The sequence below is a fragment of the Podarcis bocagei genome (genome assembly GCF_964188305.1).
Source record: "Podarcis bocagei genome assembly, chromosome: 18".
NCBI classification, from domain to species: Eukaryota; Metazoa; Chordata; class Lepidosauria; order Squamata; family Lacertidae; genus Podarcis; species Podarcis bocagei.
The window spans coordinates 12600097-12618106 of NC_138144.1; the positions used below are offsets into that span (position 1 = coordinate 12600097).

Genomic DNA, 18010 nt, shown 5'->3' on the forward strand with positions numbered 1-18010 from the left:
GGGGTTGTTGTTTTTAAAAAGTGCACATTTGTTTTTCAGTTTGGGGCATCTAAAACTATGAAAATTGGCTTATATAGTTTGAGTTTCTGACACTGCTCAACTGCATACTTAATAAAACGTTGATGCAACACAAATGAACTTAGTGGTTAACACTGAAGCCTATCTCTTTTTCTAGAATGCGTATGATTGGCGTTTGCACTGCCTCGCTTGGTTCTCTTGGCCTGGTGCATTTTTGGGGGCTTGGCCTGGTCATTCAGTATTGCAGTTGCTCTGGGCATTTACATTGGCCTTGGTGGCTGGCCATTGCTCCGGATCATCTTTAAAACAGCCTTGAGAGATCTCCTGTAAGTACCACTTCCTCTTGCATTGTAATGTGCTAGTTTGTTGTTTACATCAATCAGGGGTGGCCATTTTGTGGCCCAGATCTGGCCCCTCATGCCATGAGAAGTGGCTCACCAGCCCTGAGCAGCTTTATTTCCTGATCTGATCAGGAAATAATAAAACAAAAGCGCACATAGAGGGTTGGGTTGGGGTTGGAGTAAATTTACCTGGCACAGAAGTAAGAAGGGGAAAAAACAAAGCGACTGAAAGGAGGGAGGGCATTTAAAACTGGACTCAGATAATTGCTGGCTATGGAAGCTTCTACCTTTAATAGCATTTTTCTTAGAAGGAACACCATATTCTCATAGTCATAATACTTCCAAGGATTCCTTGGAACAACAACACTTTTCTCTCAGAAGGAGACCTACCTAAGGCTTAATGAAATACAGGGAGACTCTACAGACATTGGCTCAGCTCCAATGAGAAGGGCGGAGGGGTGAGGGGTCCGGGGGTCATCTAGTCTGACCCCGGTGAGGATTGCGAATTGTCATCTGGTCGCAGCCTCTCTCGTTTTTATCACTCTCCAATGGGGGATGGGAAGCAGGGCATCAGTAAATGATAAGAATGGTCAGGATGGTCTTTCTTTTCCCTACCAGGCGGGTCAGTAGTCTGGAAATCAATAAATAATAATTATCTGATACGATACGTCCTACAGTTTAGAAACACGTTATATAATATTGATATGGAATTATGAGAACCGGGCTAGGCGGCATTTCCCCCACCACACCGGGGGAAAGGCCGAGCGGGTGGCTCTGCGCCTGTTGGGTTTCCGACCACTAGTGCCCCAAGCTTACCTGTCTCGGCCATGCTGTACCAGGCGCAGAGCTCACATGCTGAGGCCGCGTCGCTCAGGGTGGGGGAGTGGAGTCGGTCGGGGGCACCAGGTCAAAGGGGTGCTCTAACTGCTAAGCAATACTTCCCCTCCCTTCAAATGAAGCACGTTTACCCTGGTTGGTGCCCAGCGTGTGGTCCAAGGGGGGGGGGGAGTCGGCGGCACACACCCAGCCTCCGCCCCACCCTGGGCGCCAATGGTACCCAGACGTGGTGATGTCCTCCCAGCCGCAGGTGGTGCCTTCAAAGTTGAGGGCCAAGGCGGCGCCCAGCGGTGCCAACCCATTCCGGTAGCCTGGAAGGAGAAGGAATCAGGCGCCCTGAGGAAGCTACAGTTCCCAGCATTCTGGGCACTAAGTGCCCTTAGGAGACCCCTGTTCCCCCCATGAGCTACAGTTCCCAGAGTTCTCTAAGACAGTGTTTCCCAACCACTGTTCCGCGGCACACTATTGTGCCGCGAGATGTTGCCTGGTGTGCCGCGAGATGTTGCGTGGAGGGAGGCGGGCGAGTCGGGCGGCGAGAGGCGGGGAAGCGGCGGCGAGGAGAGGCCGCCCAGCGCGGGGCTCTCGCCATCTGCCTGCCTGGCTGCCTGCGAGCTCGGCGGGCAGCGCCTCTGTCCACAGCGCCGCCTCGCGGCTCTCATTCCCTGCCCCTGCCAAAGCTCACCCAGCCAAGCCGCGCTCTCCTTCCTGCCTCGCTTTGCTGCCTCCTCCCCCCCCCCAAAGCTTGGAGGTTCCCCGACAAGGGGGAGGGAAAAAAATTGAAACTTACACTTTCGTGCGTCCCTCCCGGCGTGACACTGCGCGCTGACGTCACGGGGCTATAATGGTGGTGTGCCTCGAGATTTTTTTCATCAAACAAGTGTGCCTTTGCCCAAAAAAGGTTGGGAAACACTGTCCTAAGGGCACTTAGTGCCCAGAATGCTGGGAACTGTAGCTTGCTCAGGGCGCCTGATTCCTTCTCCTTCCAGGCTACCGGAATGGGTTGGCACCGCCGGGCGCCGCCTTGGCCCTCAACTTTGAAGGCACCACCTGCGGCTGGGAGGACATCAGCACGTCTGGGTACCGGCGGCGCCCAGGGCGGGGCGGAGGCTGGGTGTGCTCCGCCGAATCCCCCCCCCCTGCTTCGACCACACGCTGGGCACCAACCAGGGTAAACGTGCTTCATTTGAAGGGAGGGGAAGTATTGCTTAGCAGTTAGAGCACCCCTTTGACCTGGTGCCCCCGACCGACTCCACTCCCCCACCCTGAGCGACGCGGCCTCAGCATGTGAGCTCTGCGCCTGGTACAGCATGGCCGAGACAGGTATGCTTGGGGCGCTGGTGGTCGGAAACCCAACAGGCGCAGAGCCACCCGCTCGGCCTTTCCCCCGGTGTGGTGGGGGAAATGCCGCCTGGCCCGGTTCTCCTAATTCCATATCAATATTATATAACGTGTTTCTAAACTGTAGGACGTATCGTATCAGATAATTCTTATTTATTGATTTCCAGACTACTGACCCGCCTGGTAGGGAAAAGAAAGAGTCATCCTGACCATTCTTATCATTTACTGATGCCCTGCTTCCCATCCCCCATTGGAGAGTGATAAAAACGAGAGAGGCTGAGACCAGATGACAATTCGCAATCCTCACCGGAGTCAGACTAGATGACCCCCGGCCCCTCAACCCTCCGCCCTTCTCATTGGAGCTGAGCCAATGTCTGTAGAGTCTCCCTGTATTTCATTAAGCCTTAGGTCGGTCTCCTTCTGAGAGAAAAGTGTTGTTGTTCCAAGGAATCCTTGGAAGTATTATGACTATGAGAATATGGTGTTCCTTCTAAGAAAAATGCTATTAAAGGTAGAAGCTTCCATAGCCAGCAATTATCTGAGTCCAGTTTTAAATGCCCTCCCTCCTTTCAGTCGCTTTGTTTTTTCCCCTTCTTACTTCTGTGCCAGGTAAATTTACTCCAACCCTCTATGTGCGCTTTTGTTTTATTTCCTGATCAGATCAGGAAATAAAGCTGCTCAGGGCTGGTGAGCCACTTCTCATGGCATGAGGGGCCAGATCTGGGCCACAAAATGGCCACCCCTGATTGATGTAAACAACAAACTAGCACATTACAATGCAAGAGGAAGTGGTACTTACAGGAGATCTCTCAAGGCTGTTTTAAAGATGATCCGGAGCAATGGCCAGCCACCAAGGCCAATGTAAATGCCCAGAGCAACTGCAATACTCCATGACCAGGCCAAGCCAAAAAAAATGCACCAGGTCAAGAGAACCAAGCGAGGCAGTGCAAACGCCAATCATACGCATTCTAGAGAAAGAGATAGGCTTCAGTGTTAACCACTAAGTTCATTTGTTTTGCATCAACATTTTATTAAGTATGCAGTTGAGCAGTGTCAGAAACTCAAACTATATAAGCCAATTTTCATAGTTATAGATGCCCCAAACTGAAAAACAAGTGTGCACTTTTGAAAAACAACAACCCTGTAATAGCCAAGATTATTTTAGATTTTAAGATGAACTTTGTTTCATTTATTTTTTCTTTTACAGCTATGGATTGTAGGAAAGTTGTACCCAGCACAATGTCCAAAAAGCACTACATTTGTAGTGTTGTAGTGTTGTTGTTGTTACACTACATAAGAGACCCATAAATTGTATTCTTTATGGAGAAAGAACATTTCTTTGCAATAATTTTCACCATCGAAAACTTTTGATTGCATCATGCCCTAACGCTGAAAATGTAGGTTTCCTAAACCTAGTTTTTCCACCAAAAAAACTACATTTATACATTTTTTTTAGGCATTTATAAAATCTTTTGAGTGCTGGTGTCTTTTTCCCTGAAATCTTCATCATGTTATTGAAGCACATCGGAGCAGAGGCAGATGGGTCTTCGCAGCGGGACGGCTGGAAGGAGACGACCCAACTGGGGCTACCCAGCTGGCCTTGCGACCCTCTGCATGCCGACAACTACAACTAACTTAAAGGAATGCTATTTCTCTTCTTTCTGAAGCACTTTCCAAAGATGGTGGGTGAGTATATATTGGGAAGGGACCCCAAGGGTCATCTAGTCCAACCTGCTACAAGGCAGGAATTTGCAGGTGTCCCTTACGGGGATCAACCTCACAACCTTTGTGTCCACAGCACAGCTAGATGCTGCACTCTTAAATGGCACTTTGAAGGCTATTTAGGTATGGCTGAGGGATCCACACTTCTCCTGCAGCTGCAAGTTAAGTTACGCCATGAAGCACCCCTTGCCATCCCCTTTTGCTGACTGAGAGCAGAGGAAGTGCTGCCTAAAGTTCTCGGGGTGATTGCACATATGCTAATAACATTTATACCTCCAGGCAAAGGAAAACACATGAGCCTACTCTGAAGGCTCATAAATGTAGAAAGTGCTTTTATTTAGAGCACCTCTCTTAACATTGCAAGCTGCTGCAAGTGTCCAAAACTGCTGTGAAGTTGCTGGTATGTAAATATTAATTATTCCTACTTTATTAATCTGAATTACTCAAATGGCTTTTAGTGCTGGCCACTACAGCAGGGGCTGATCCCCATTTATTCTTGTGGTGTTCAATTCAGAGTATCTGTTAAAAAAATCAAACAGAAAGCAACGGCGGGTTGCCATTAAGGCTGGGGGGGAGGGAGCAAACTGGGTCTTCTAGACCCAAACTGGGTTTTTGGATGCTCCATTAGACAAATCAGCCAGCGCACTGCCTATCTAATTCACCGGGCATTCAATTATTTGCTTGCAAATTAATTATCTTTTAAAATTTATGCCATTTCCAAAACATTTATCTTAAGATGTAACGTGCAAGCGTACCACTTTTGGATGCTGATTAATCTCCGCTTGGATTATGTGGATATATCGATAGGTGAAAGAATTGGTGTCTTGAGTAATTACTTGGTTAAAGCAATGGTTCAGCGAAAGAAATTAAGTTTTCAACACATTGCTTGGTCACCTTTAGATAGCCTAACAAGAAAAGGAAAAAGGAGACAAACCTCACTAACATGGGTGAAGCCAGAAGGTGCTGCCCTACCCCAATCAAATAAATAAAAATACTTTACTGTATTTTTACCGTACTGTACTGTGCTGGTTAGGGGGGGCCGTTGTTATATCAGGACTGGGGTTGTTTAAAAATGTTCTTAAGTGTTATATGTCAATTTCTATTTATATTGTTTCTCTTTTACCTTCATGCCTGCAGCTGACTTTTCCTCTACCTCCTCTTCTCCCTTCATCAGGCGAAGCTTCCTCCTCCTCCTTTTCAGAGCAGGAATTCAACAGAGCCCATACAGACATAAGAAATATCAGTAGGGTCGATTATTTTCACAAGAAGGGAAAGGGGGGGGGGTCCACGTAAAAGGAGACATATAATATGTCAAGCACAGATAGTAGTGAAAGAAATAATAAAGTGGGAAAGGTGACTCTCTTCCCTATGAGCCATCGTACGACTAACTGGAAGAAAGTCCGTGTGGCTCTTTAAAGAACGTGTGGCTCTTGCTGGCTTTACCGGGAGGTGGGGGAAGGGACAGAGGGCAGCCCATCAGTCCCTCCCCCCACCTACCAGAAAAGCCCCCAAGAGCCGTGCTTCCTTTAAAGAGCCGCACAGAGCGTGTGTGCAGCTCTTGGGGAAAAACACATTTCTTCCACAAAGTCGTATAATGGTCAGGTGCGTCTTATGGAGCGAAAAATATGGTGCCTGGTTACAAAAACACTGCTTAAAAAAGTGGTTCATCCGTCAGTGACGGGCTGCTGTTCTCCCTCCTCGGGGAAACGCCTGCAAGCGCCGCACACACGCTCCGGGATGCATACCGGCTCTGCTCAGCGCTCCCTTTAAAGAATTTTTTTTTCTTGTATTCCCCCTCTAAAAACTAGGTGTGTCTTTATGGTCAGGTGCGTCTTATGGAGCGAAAAATATGGTGCCTGGTTACAAAACCACTGCTTAAAGAAGTGCTTCATCTGAACAATACTTTGTTTCAGATACAGTTTTTTCACTATATTGTTTCAGATACAGTTTTCAATACACTGCTTGGTCACCCTTGGTTAGGCTCACAAAGGCGGCCTGAGGGGGAAAGCACTGGAGATCTGAACTCACAGCCAGTTACTCTGGAGTTGCTGTAGCCAAGGGGAGCTTCCCCGCCCCAATTCAAATAAATAAAAATACTATACTGTTAAGGCTTAGGGGGGAAGAGGCCCTGTCCCACGTGGGTGGGTGTGATTTATAATAATAATAATAATAATAATAATAATAATAATAATAATAATAATAATAATAATAATAATAATTTAACATTTAATGATAATGATAATTTATTACTATTTCCCAGCCACCAACAGAATATTTAAAAAAACGATAAAACATAATATACTACAAACTTCCCTAACCCTTTTATAAGAATAACAATTATAATAATGATAACAATTTAAACATTAATGCTAATCATAATTTATTATCCTTCCCCAGCCACTGTGGGCTGCTCCCAACAGAATATGAAAAACGTGACAAAATAATATATATTACAAACTCCACTAAGCCTTTTATTAAATTAACTAAAAAATAGTAATTTAAAAAGTAATGATAATAATTGTCAGAGCTGCTCGAAGATCCTAGCTCACAGAGGATCACGCTAGCCAGCGATCATTAAGTAAAAGTCTTTATTGAGTTACAGTTTCCATTTTCAAGCTGCTGCGTGCAACTCTACGTCTAGTAGCTAGATCGGCGAAGCTCCGTCTGATTCTCCGCCCCTTGTGCACCAACTTAATATCCTAGCCCTGCTCCACCTTTTCCGCCTGACTGTTCTCCTCTGGGTCCCTCTGCCCCCCGTGGTTTCTTCCTTCCGGGATTCTTCTGACGCTGACCCGGACCCTCCTGCCTCCTTGCGCCGGGCTTTAGGACCTGGCTCCCTTTCCGGGCTGCTTACTGCGCCGCCTTCCTCTGCATTTGAACTTGGCGCGCGCGCCCAACCTTCCACTTTCCGCTTAACCGTTTCTTCGCTCCCCGATGGAGGTGTGGCCACTCCTGACTCATGCCCTCCCTCCTGTGGTGAGCTGCCAGCGCTTGCCCCCTGGCTCCCTTCCTCCTCCCTGCTCCCTAGCAGTGACGCTGGTCCCGATTTCCAACTGCTCTCCTCTGAGTCCCCTCTGGCTCTATCTTCCTGGGGTGCCCCCCTAAACTCCCCCCTTGCCCTGGCCACTGGTGCTCCTTTCTGTGAATCCTCTGATTCACTGGAAAGACTCGGAGATCTCGGGTCGTCGTCATCACTCATCTTTTCTTCTGCCTCCTCCCCTCCGCTCTCTGTTTCCTCCCTTGCCCTTGCCTCTGCTCCTAAACCCCTGACAATAATAATTTATTACTATTCCCCAGCCAACAGAATACAGTATTAAAAACACGACAAAACTTACCAGCTTCCTTCGCGTGTGAGAAACACTGAGGAGAAAACAGGTGTAGAGAAAAAGCGGCAAATGGCTGGCTCCGCCCACAGCCCGACCTGTGATTGGCCAAAAGGCCAACCTATTGCTGCCGAGATTTTTATTGTTGCTGGGGCTGCTTGTGATTGTTGCTGGGGGAAGAAAGGGCAGAAGACTCACCATCGCCGCCATATTGCTTGAGGGCAGCGGGGCCTGGCCTGACCGTTGGGTGGCGCTGGTCTCCCTCGTTAGGTGGGCCCATCGTTGGGGGTCCCTGCGGAGAAGGAAGGCCGGAGGCCCCCCCCAATCCCCAACAGTGCCTGAGGGGCCTGGTTTCGCCTAATTATTATTAATGATTACCCTCATTATTCGCCTTCTCCTTATTCTCCTCCTCCTCGCAGCGTTTCCCTGAGCGCTGCTTCCAAGCTCCCTCAGGAGCAGCCCAGGTAGACTGCCTCTGGCCCAGGAGGCTCCGCCAGAGCAGAATAGGCACCTGGGATGCCAGGGGAACCCCACGTCTTTCGGGATGCAGGGGCCAAAGTCCTGGTTTCTGCCTCCGCCCCGCCGGCTTTTGGCCCGCCTCGCCCTGCAGGTAAGTTGCAGTTAAGTTGGGGGCAAAGTCCTACTGGGCGCTGCTGGGAGGGTGGCGCGCCTGTGGGTGCTGTGGGCTGGGGTGAGCCGGGGGGCAAAGGGAGACGGGGGCTGCGAATCCTGTCCCTCTCTCTTTTCCCTCTCTCAATTCCCAAAGTCCTGGGAATTATAGCTCCGAGCTTCCTTGCAGTGGGTTGGAGTAGATGACCCTTGAGGCCCTTCCATCTCCCATTCTAGGATGCTCCCTGTCTCTCTCACTCTTCCTCTCCTTTTAATGGCACTTTCCCCTCCGCCCCCCCCCCAGCTGGGCCTCCATTTCCCAGCTGGGGCTCCTATGGGAACTCAAGTGCCAGTGCCTGCAACTTTGCCTGCAACCGCTGGGATTGCTCTGACGAAAGCCATTGCAGTAAGTTTTGGCATCGCCAAAGGAATCGGGGAGACGTGCCTCGATTCCCCTCTTAGAGAGTGATTTAACCCATCTTAGCATCCCTCAAAGCACCCTGGGAACTGTAGTTTCCTACGGGAGGAGAATATTCAGCACAGCCTTTCCAATGGAACCATGGGAGTTATAGCTCTGAGAGGGTCTCCTTGGGAAACTGAACAAACTACAGTTCCCACAATGTCCCCCAAAGCACCCTGGAAATGATTGCTTGCTCTGGGCATTGAGGGTTGCGATTCCCTTGACAGAACTACAGTTCCCAAGCCCATTTCTCTTCTTAGAGAACTCTGGGAACTGTAGCTCATGGGGGGAACAGGGGTCTCCTAAGGGCACTTAGTGCCCAGAATGCTGGGAACTGTAGCTTGCTCAGGGCGCCTGATTCCTTCTCCTTCCAGGCTACCGGAATGGGTTGGCACCGCCGGGCGCCGCCTTGGCCCTCAACTTTGAAGGCACCACCTGCGGCTGGGAGGACATCAGCACGTCTGGGTACCGGTGGCGCCCAGGGCGGGGCGGAGGCTGGGTGTGCGCCGCCGTCTCCCCCCCCCTTGGACCACACGCTGGGCACCAACCAGGGTAAACGTGCTTCATTTGAAGGGAGGGGAAGTATTGCTTAGCAGTTAGAGCACCCCTTTGACCTGGTGCCCCCGACCGACTCCACTCCCCCACCCTGAGCGACGCGGCCTCAGCATGTGAGCTCTGCGCCTGGTACAGCATGGCCGAGACAGGTAAGCTTGGTGCGCTGGTGGTCGGAAACCCAAGAGGCGCAGAGCCACCCGCTCGGCCTTTTCCCCGGTGTGGTGGGGGAAATGCCGCCTGGCCCGGTTCTCATAATTCCATATCAATATTATATAACGTGTTTCTAAACTGTAGGACGTATCGTATCAGGTAATTCTTATTTATTGATTTCCAGACTACTGACCCACCTGGTAGGGAAAAGAAAGACCATCCTGACCATTCTTATCATTTACTGATGCCCTGCTTCCCATCCCCCATTGGAGACTGATAAAAACGAGAGAGGCTGCGACCAGATGACAATTCGCAATCCTCACCGGGGTCAGACTAGATGACCCCCGGACCCCACAACCCTCCCCCCTTCTCATTGGAGCTGAGCCAATGTCTGTAGAGTCTCCCTGTATTTCATTAAGCCTTAGGTAGGTCTCCTTCTGAGAGAAAAGTGTTGTGGTTCCAAGGAATCCTTGGAAGTATTATGACTATGAGAATATGGTGTTCCTTCTAAGAAAAATGTTATTAAAGGTAGAAGCTTCCATAGCCAGCAATTATCTGAGTCCAGGTTTAAATGCCCTCCCTCCTTTCAGTCGCTTTGTTTTTTCCCCTTCTTACTTCTGTGCCAGGTAAATTTACTCCAACCCCAACCCAACCCTCTATGTGCGCTTTTGTTTTATTTCCTGATCAGATCAGGAAATAAAGCTGCTCAGGGCTGGTGAGCCACTTCTCATGGCATGAGGGCCAGATCTGGGCCACAAATTGGCCACCCCTGATTGATGTAAGCAACAAACTAGCACATTACAATGCAAGAGGAAGTGGTACTTACAGGAGATCTCTCAAGGCTGTTTTAAAGATGATCCGGAGCAATGGCCAACCACCAAGGCCAATGTAAATGCCCAGAGCAACTGCAATACTCCATGACCAGGCCAAGCCAAAAAAAATGCACCAGGCCAAGAGAACCAAGCGAGGCAGTGCAAACGCCAATCATACGCATTCTAGAGAAAGAGATAGGCTTCAGTGTTAACCACTAAGTTCATTTGTTTTGCATCAACATTTAATTAAGTATGCAGTTGAGCAGTGTCAGAAACTCAAACTATATAAGCCAATTTTCATAGTTATAGATGCCCCAAACTGAAAAACAAGTGTGCACTTTTGAAAAACAACAACCCCGTAATAGCCAATATTATTTTAGATTTTAAGATGAACTTTGTTTCATTTATTTTTTCTTTTACAGCTATGGATTGTAGGAAAGTTGTACCCAGCACAATGTCCAAAAAGCACTACATTTGTAGTGTTGTTGTTGTTACACTACATAAGAGACCCATAAATTGTATTCTTTATTGAGAAAGAACATTTCTTTGCAATAATTTTCACCATCGAAAACTTTTGATTGCATCATGCCCTAACGCTGAAAATGTAGGTTTCCTAAACCTAGTTTTTCCACCAAAAAACTACATTTATACATTTTTTTTAGGCATTTATAAAATCTTTTGAGTGCTGGTGTCTTTTCCCCTGAAATCTTCATCATGTTATTGAAGCACATCGGAGCAGAGGCAGATGGGTCTTCGCAGCGGGACGGCTGGAAGGAGACGACCGAACTGGGGCTACCCAGCTGGCCTTGCGACCCTCTGCATGCCGACAACTACAACTAACTTAAAGGAATGCTATTTCTCTTCTTTCTGAAGCACTTTCCAAAGATGGTGGGTGAGTATATATTGGGAAGGGACCCCAAAGGTCATCTAGTCCAACCTGCTACAAGGCAGGAATTTGCAGGTGTCCATTATGGGGATCAACCTCACAACCTTTGTGTCCACAGCACAGCTAGATGCTGCACTCTTAAATGGCACTTTGAAGGCTAAAGGCTTAAATGGCACTTTGAAGGCCAAAGGAATCGGGGAGACGTTCCTCGATTCCCCTCTTAGAGTGTGTTTTAACCCTTCTTAGCATCCCTCAAAGCATCCTGGGAACTGTAGTTTCCTACGGGAGGAGAATATTTAGCACAGCCTTTCCAATGGAACGCTGGGAGTTATGCCTCTGAGAGGGTCTCCTTGGGAAACTGAACAAACTACAGTTCCCACAATGTCCCCCTAAGTATCCTGAAAAAGATTGCTTGCTCTGGGCATTGAGGGTGTCTTCTTAGAGCAGTGTTTCCCAACCTTTTTTGGGCAAAGGCACACTTGTTTGATGAAAAAAATCTCGAGGCACACCACCATTATAGCCCCGTGACGTCAGCGCGCAGTGTCACGCCGGGAGGGACGCACGAAAGTGTAAGTTTCAATTTTTTCCCTCCCCCTTGTCGGGGAACCTCCAAGCTTTGGGGGGGGAGGAGGCAGCAAAGCGAGGCAGGAAGGAGAGCGCGGCTTGGCTGGGTGAGCTTTGGCAGGGGCAGGGAATGAGAGCCGCGAAGCGGGCGCTGTGGACAGAGGCGCTGCCCGCCGAGCTCGCAGGCAGCCAGGCAGGCAGATGGCAAGAGCCCCGCGCTGGGCGGCCTCTCCTCGCCGCCGCTGCCCCGCCTCTCGCCGCCCGACTCGCCCGCCTCCCTCCAGGCAACATCTCGCGGCACACCAGGCAACATCTCGCGGCACAATAGTGTGCCGCGGAACAGTGGTTGGGAAACACTGCCTTAGGAGACCCCTGTTCCCCCCATGAGCTACAGTTCCCAGAGTTCTCTAAGAAGAGAAATGGGCTTGGGAACTGTAGTTCTGTCAAGGGAATCGCAACCCTCAATGCCCAGAGCAAGCAATCATTTCCAGGGTGCTTTGGGTTACATTGTGGGAACTGTAGTTTGTTCAGTTTCCCAAGGAGACCCTCTCAGAGCTATAACTCCCAGCGTTCCATTGGAAAGGCTGTGCTGAATATTCTCCTCCCGTAGGAAACTACAGTTCCCAGGGTGCTTTGAGGGATGCTAAGATGGGTTAAATCACTCTCTAAGAGGGGAATCGAGGCACGTCTCCCCGATTCCTTTGGCCTTCAAAGTGCCATTTAAACCTTTAGCCTTCAAAGTGCCATTTAAGAGTGCAGCATCTAGCTGTGCTGTGGACACAAAGGTTGTGAGGTTGATCCCCGTAAGGGACACCTGCAAATTCCTGCCTTGTAGCAGGTTAGACTAGATGACCCTTGGGGTCCCTTCCCAATATATACTCACCCACCATCTTTGGAAAGTGCTTCAGAAAGAAGAGAAATAGCATTCCTTTAAGTTAGTTGTAGTTGTCGGCATGCAGAGGGTCGCAAGGCCAGCTGGGTAGCCCCAGTTGGGTCGTCTCCTTCCAGCCGTCCCGCTGCGAAGACCCATCTGCCTCTGCTCCGATGTGCTTCAATAACATGATGAAGATTTCAGGGGAAAAGACACCAGCACTCAAAAGATTTTATAAATGCCTAAAATAAATGTATAAATGTAGTTTTTTGGTGGAAAAACTAGGTTTAGGAAACCTACATTTTCAGCGTTAGGGCATGATGCAATCAAAAGTTTTCGATGGTGAAAATTATTGCAAAGAAATGTTCTTTCTCCATAAAGAATACAATTTATGGGTCTCTTATGTAGTGTAACAACAACAACACTACAACACTACAAATGTAGTGCTTTTTGGACATTGTGCTGGGTACAACTTTCCTACAATCCATAGCTGTAAAAGAAAAAATTAATGAAACAAAGTTCATCTTAAAATCTAAAATAATATTGGTTATTACGGGGTTGCTGTTTTTCAAAAGTGCACATTTGTTTTTCAGTTTCGGGCATCTAAAACTATGAAAATTGGCTTATATAGTTTGAGTTTCTGACACTGCTCAACTGCATACTTAATAAAACGTTGATGCAAAACAAATGAACTTAGTGATTAACACTGAAGCCTATCTCTTTCTCTAGAATGCGTATGATTGGCGTTTGCACTGCCTCGCTTGGTTCTCTTGGCCTGGTGCATTTTTTTTGGCTTGGCCTGGTCATGGAGTATTGCAGTTGCTCTGGGCATTTACATTGGCATTGGTGGCTGGCCATTGCTCCGGATCATCTTTAAAACAGCCTTGAGAGATCTCCTGTAAGTACCACTTCCTCTTGCATTGTAATGTGCTAGTTTGTTGTTTACATCAATCAGGGGTGGCCAATTTGTGGCCCAGATCTGGCCCCTCATGCCATGAGAAGTGGCTCACCAGCCCTGAGCAGCTTTATTTCCTGATCTGATCAGGAAATAATAAAACAAAAGCGCACATAGAGGGTTGGGTTGGGGTTGGAGTTTCCTTGTTAAAGGAAGCTAACGCGGGAGTAAATTTACCTGGCACGGAAGTAAGAAGGGGAAAAAACAAAGCAACTGAAAGGAGGGAGGACATTTAAAACTGGACTCAGATAATTGCTGGCTATGGAAGCTTCTACCTTTAATAACATTTTTCTTAGAAGGAACACCATATTCTCATAGTCATAGTACTTCCAAGGATTCCTTGGAACAACAACACTTTTCTCTCAGAAGGAGACCTACCTAAGGCTTAATGAAATACAGGGAGACTCTACAGACATTGGCTCAGCTCCAATGAGAAGGGCGGAGGGTTGAGGGGTCCGGGGGTCATCGAGTCTGACCCCGGTGAGGATTGCAAATTGTCATCTGGTCTCAGCCTCTCTCGTTTTTATCAGTCTCCAATGGGGGATGGGAAGCCGGGCATCAGTAAATGATAAGAATGGTCAGGATGGTCTTTCTTTTCCCTACCAGGCGGGTCAGTAGTCTGGAAATCAATAAATAAGAATTATCTGATACAATACGTCCTACAGTTTAGAAACACGTTATATAATATTGATATGGAATTATGAGAAGTGGGCCAGGCAGAATTTCCCCCACCACACCAGGGAAAAGGCCGAGCGGGCGGCTCTGCGTCTGTTGGGTTTCCGACCACTAGTGCCCCAAGCTTACCTGTCTCGGCCATGCTGTACCAGGCGCAGAGCTCACATGCTGAGGCCGCGTCGCTCAGGGTGGGGGAGTGGAGTCGGTCGGGGGCACCAGGTCAAAGGGGTGCTCTAACTGCTAAGCAATACTTCCCCTCCCTTCAAATGAAGCACGTTTACCCTGGTTGGTGCCCAGCGTGTGGTCAAAGGGGGGGGAGACGACGGCGCACACCCAGCCTTCGCCCTGCCCTGGGCACCACTGGTACCCAGACGTGCTGATGTCCTCCCAGCCGCAGGTGGTGCCTTCAAAGTTGAGGGCCAATTCCTTTGGCCTGGCGGTGCCAACCCATTCCGGTAGCCTGGAAGGAGAAGGAATCAGGCGCCCTGAGCAAGCTACAGTTCCCAGCATTCTGGGCACTAAGTGCCCTTAGGAGACCCCTGTTCCCCCCATGAGCTACAGTTCCCAGAGTTCTCTAAGAAGAGAAATGGGCTTGGGAACTGTAGTTCTGTCAAGGGAATCGCAACCCTCAATGCCCAGAGCAAGCAATCATTTCCAGGGTGCTTTGGGGGACATTGTGGGAACTGTAGTTTGTTCAGTTTCCCAAGGAGACCCTCTCAGAGCTACAACTCCCAGCGTTCCATTGGAAAGGCTGTGCTGAATATTCTCCTCCCATAGGAAACTACAGTTCCCAGGGTGCTTTGAGGGATGCTAAGATGGGTTAAATCACTCTCTAAGAGGGGAATCGAGGAACGTCTCCCCGATTCCTTTGGCCTTCAAAGTGCCATTTAAGCCTTTAGCCTTCAAAGTGCCATTTAAGAGTGCAGCATCTAGCTGTGCTGTGGACACAAAGGTTGTGAGGTTGATCCCCGTAAGGGACACCTGCAAATTCCTGCCTTGTAGCAGGTTGGACTAGATGACCCTTGGGGTCCCTTCCCAATATATACTCACCCACCATCTTTGGAAAGTGCTTCAGAAAGAAGAGAAATAGCATTCCTTTAAGTTAGTTGCAGTTGTCGGCATGCAGAGGGTCGCAAGGCCAGCTGGGTAGCCCCAGTTGGGTCGTCTCCTTCCAGCCGTCCCGCTGCGAAGACCCATCTGCCTCTGCTCCGATGTGCTTCAATAACATGATGAAGATTTCAGGGGAAAAGACACCAGCACTCAAAATATTTTATAAATGCCTAAAAAAAATGTATAAATGTAGTTTTTTTGGTGGAAAAACTAGGTTTAGGAAACCTACATTTTCAGCGTTAGGGCATGAAAATTGGCTTACCGTACTTTTCGCACCATAGCACGCACTTTTCCCGTCTTAAAAACTAAGGGGAAAAGTCTGTGCGTCCTATGGAGCGAATGCAGGGGGGAGGCAGGCAGGAAAAGCCCTCAAGAGCCCCACACAAGCGTCGCACGGCTCTTGCGGGCTTTTGCCCGAGAGGGAGAAGGGACTGACACCGCCAGTCAGTCCCTTCTCCCTCCTCTAGAAAAGCCTTGCACAACCTCTCCAGCCGCGGGGGGCTGTGCAAGGCTAAAGAGGAAGCCAGGGCAGCGAGCGCGATCCATCCCGTTCGCTGCCTTGGCTTCCTCTTTAGACTTGCGCGCCCCTGGGGGGGGGAGGCTTCGCAAGGCTAAAGAGGAAGCCAGGGCAGCGAGCGCGATCCATCCCGTTCGCTGCCTTGGCTTCCTCTTTAGACTTGCGCGCCTCGGGGGGGGAGGAGGCTTCGCAAGGCTAAAGAGGAATACAAGGCCGCGAGCGCGATCCATCCCGTTCGCTGCGCTGGCTTCCTCTTTAGACTTGCGCGCCTGGGGGGGGGGGGAGGAGGCTTCGCAAGGCTAAAGAGGAAGCCAGGGCAGGGAACGCGATCCATCCCGTTCGCTGCCTTGGCTTCCTCTTTAGACTTGCGCGCCTGGGGGGGGGGAGGCTTCGCAAGGCTAAAGAGGAAGCCAGGGCAGGGAACGCGATCCATCCCGTTCGCTGCCTTGGCTTCCTCTTTAGACTTGCGCGCCTGGGAGGGGGGGAGGAGGCTTCGCAAGGCTAAAGAGGAAGCCAGGGCAGGGAACAAGATCCATCCCGTTCACTGCCTTGGCTTCCTCTTTAGACTTGCGCACCTCTGGGGGGGGAGGGGAGAGGAGGCTTCGCAAGGCTAAAGAAGAAGCCAGGGCAGGGAGCGAGATCCATCCCACTGCCCTGGCTTCCTCTTTAGCCTTGCGTGCCTCTACCAGAGGTAGATCTTAACCCTTGCCTCACCTGGGAGCTTCTCTGGGCAGGAATTCCCTTAGCTTAAGTGGGGTGGGGGAAGTGTGGCAGGTAGGGGGGTACCTGCCTAGACACTGAAGCCACATGTCTCTCAGATGAAAATTGGGAGTGGGCATTGTGTGAAGTGGTCTGATGGTGGGCATTGTGTGAAGTGCTCTGATGGTGTGGGCATTGTGTGAAGTGCTCTGATGGTGTTTCCTGCTTGGCAGGGGATTGGACTCGATGGCCCTTGTGGTCTATTCCAACTCTATGATTCTATGATTCTAAGTGGCTGTGGATCTCCTGCTGCAGAACTGTAGGACTGTATAGAGTTGGGAGGGCCACCCGAGGGTCATCTAGCCCAGCCCCCTCACAATGTAGGAATCACAGCTAAAGAACGCCAGACAGATGGTCCCCCAACCGCTGCTTAAAAGCCTCCAGTGGTGGAGACCCCAAACACCTTCCGAGGTCATAGAAGTGCAGGGTTGGAAGGGAACCCCAGGAGTCATCTAGTCCAGCCCCGGTGGACAGCGGGCGCAATCCATCCCGTTGCGCAAGACTAAAGATGCTGCGCAAGGCTAAAGAGGAAGCCAGGGCAGTGAGTGGGATGGATCGCGCTGACTGCCTTGTCTTCTTTAGCCGCGCTGGAGAGGTTTAGCTCCTGGCTGGAGAGGTTGCGCGGCTATGGATCCCGTGCGCTGTCTTGGCTTCTTTGCTCTTTGGGGCTGGTGGGGGAACCCGGGCTTCCCCCGCAGCCCCGAGAAGCTCTGGGAGAAGCAGACAGGCTGCATGCAGCCTGTCCGTTGCTCTTTGGGGCTGGGGGGGAGGGATAATATTTTATTCCTTGATTTTCCCCTGTAAAAACTAGGTGCGTCCTGTGGTCCGGTGCGTCCAATAGAGCGAAAAATACGGTATATAGTTGAGTTTCTGACACTGCTCAACTGCATACTTAATAAAATGTTGATGCAAAACAAATGAACTTAGTGGTTAACACTGAAGCCTATCTCTTTCTCTAGAATGCGTATGATTGGCGTTTGCACTGCCTCGCTTGGTTCTCTTGGCCTGGTGCATTTTTTTTTGGCTTGGCCTGGTCATGGAGTATTGCAGTTGCTCTGGGCATTTACATTGGCATTGGTGGCTGGCCATTGCTCCGGATCATCTTTAAAACAGCCTTGAGACATCTTCTGTAAGTACCACTTCCTCTTGCATTGTAATGTGCTAGTTTGTTGTTTACATCAATCAGATCTGTGTGGCCCAGATCTGGCCCCTCATGCCATGAGAAGTGGCTCAGTTCCCAGCATTCTGGGCACTAAGTGCCCTTAGGAGACCCCTGTTCCCCGCATGAGCTACAGTTCCCAGAGTTCTCTAAGAAGAGAAATGGGCTTGGGAACTGTAGTTCTGTCAAGGGAATCGCAACCCTCAATGCCCAGTGCAAGCAATCATTTCCAGGGTGCTTTGGGGGACATTGTGGGAACTGTAGTTTGTTCAGTTTCCCAAGGAGACTCTCTCAGAGCTATAACTCCCAGCGTTCCATTGGAAAGGCTGTGCTGAATATTCTCCTCCCG

At 49.7% G+C, this 18010-nt stretch overlaps 1 long non-coding RNA gene across 1 annotated transcript; it reads left to right on the forward strand.

Annotated features, from left to right (window-relative positions):
- Window positions 1-244: 244 nt before the first annotated feature.
- Window positions 245-17622, forward strand: LOC308577776. The gene is made up of 3 exons (XR_014003675.1): window positions 245-344; window positions 13216-13384; window positions 17462-17622. It is a non-coding gene; the product is annotated as an uncharacterized lncRNA (long non-coding RNA).
- Window positions 17623-18010: the final 388 nt, after the last annotated feature.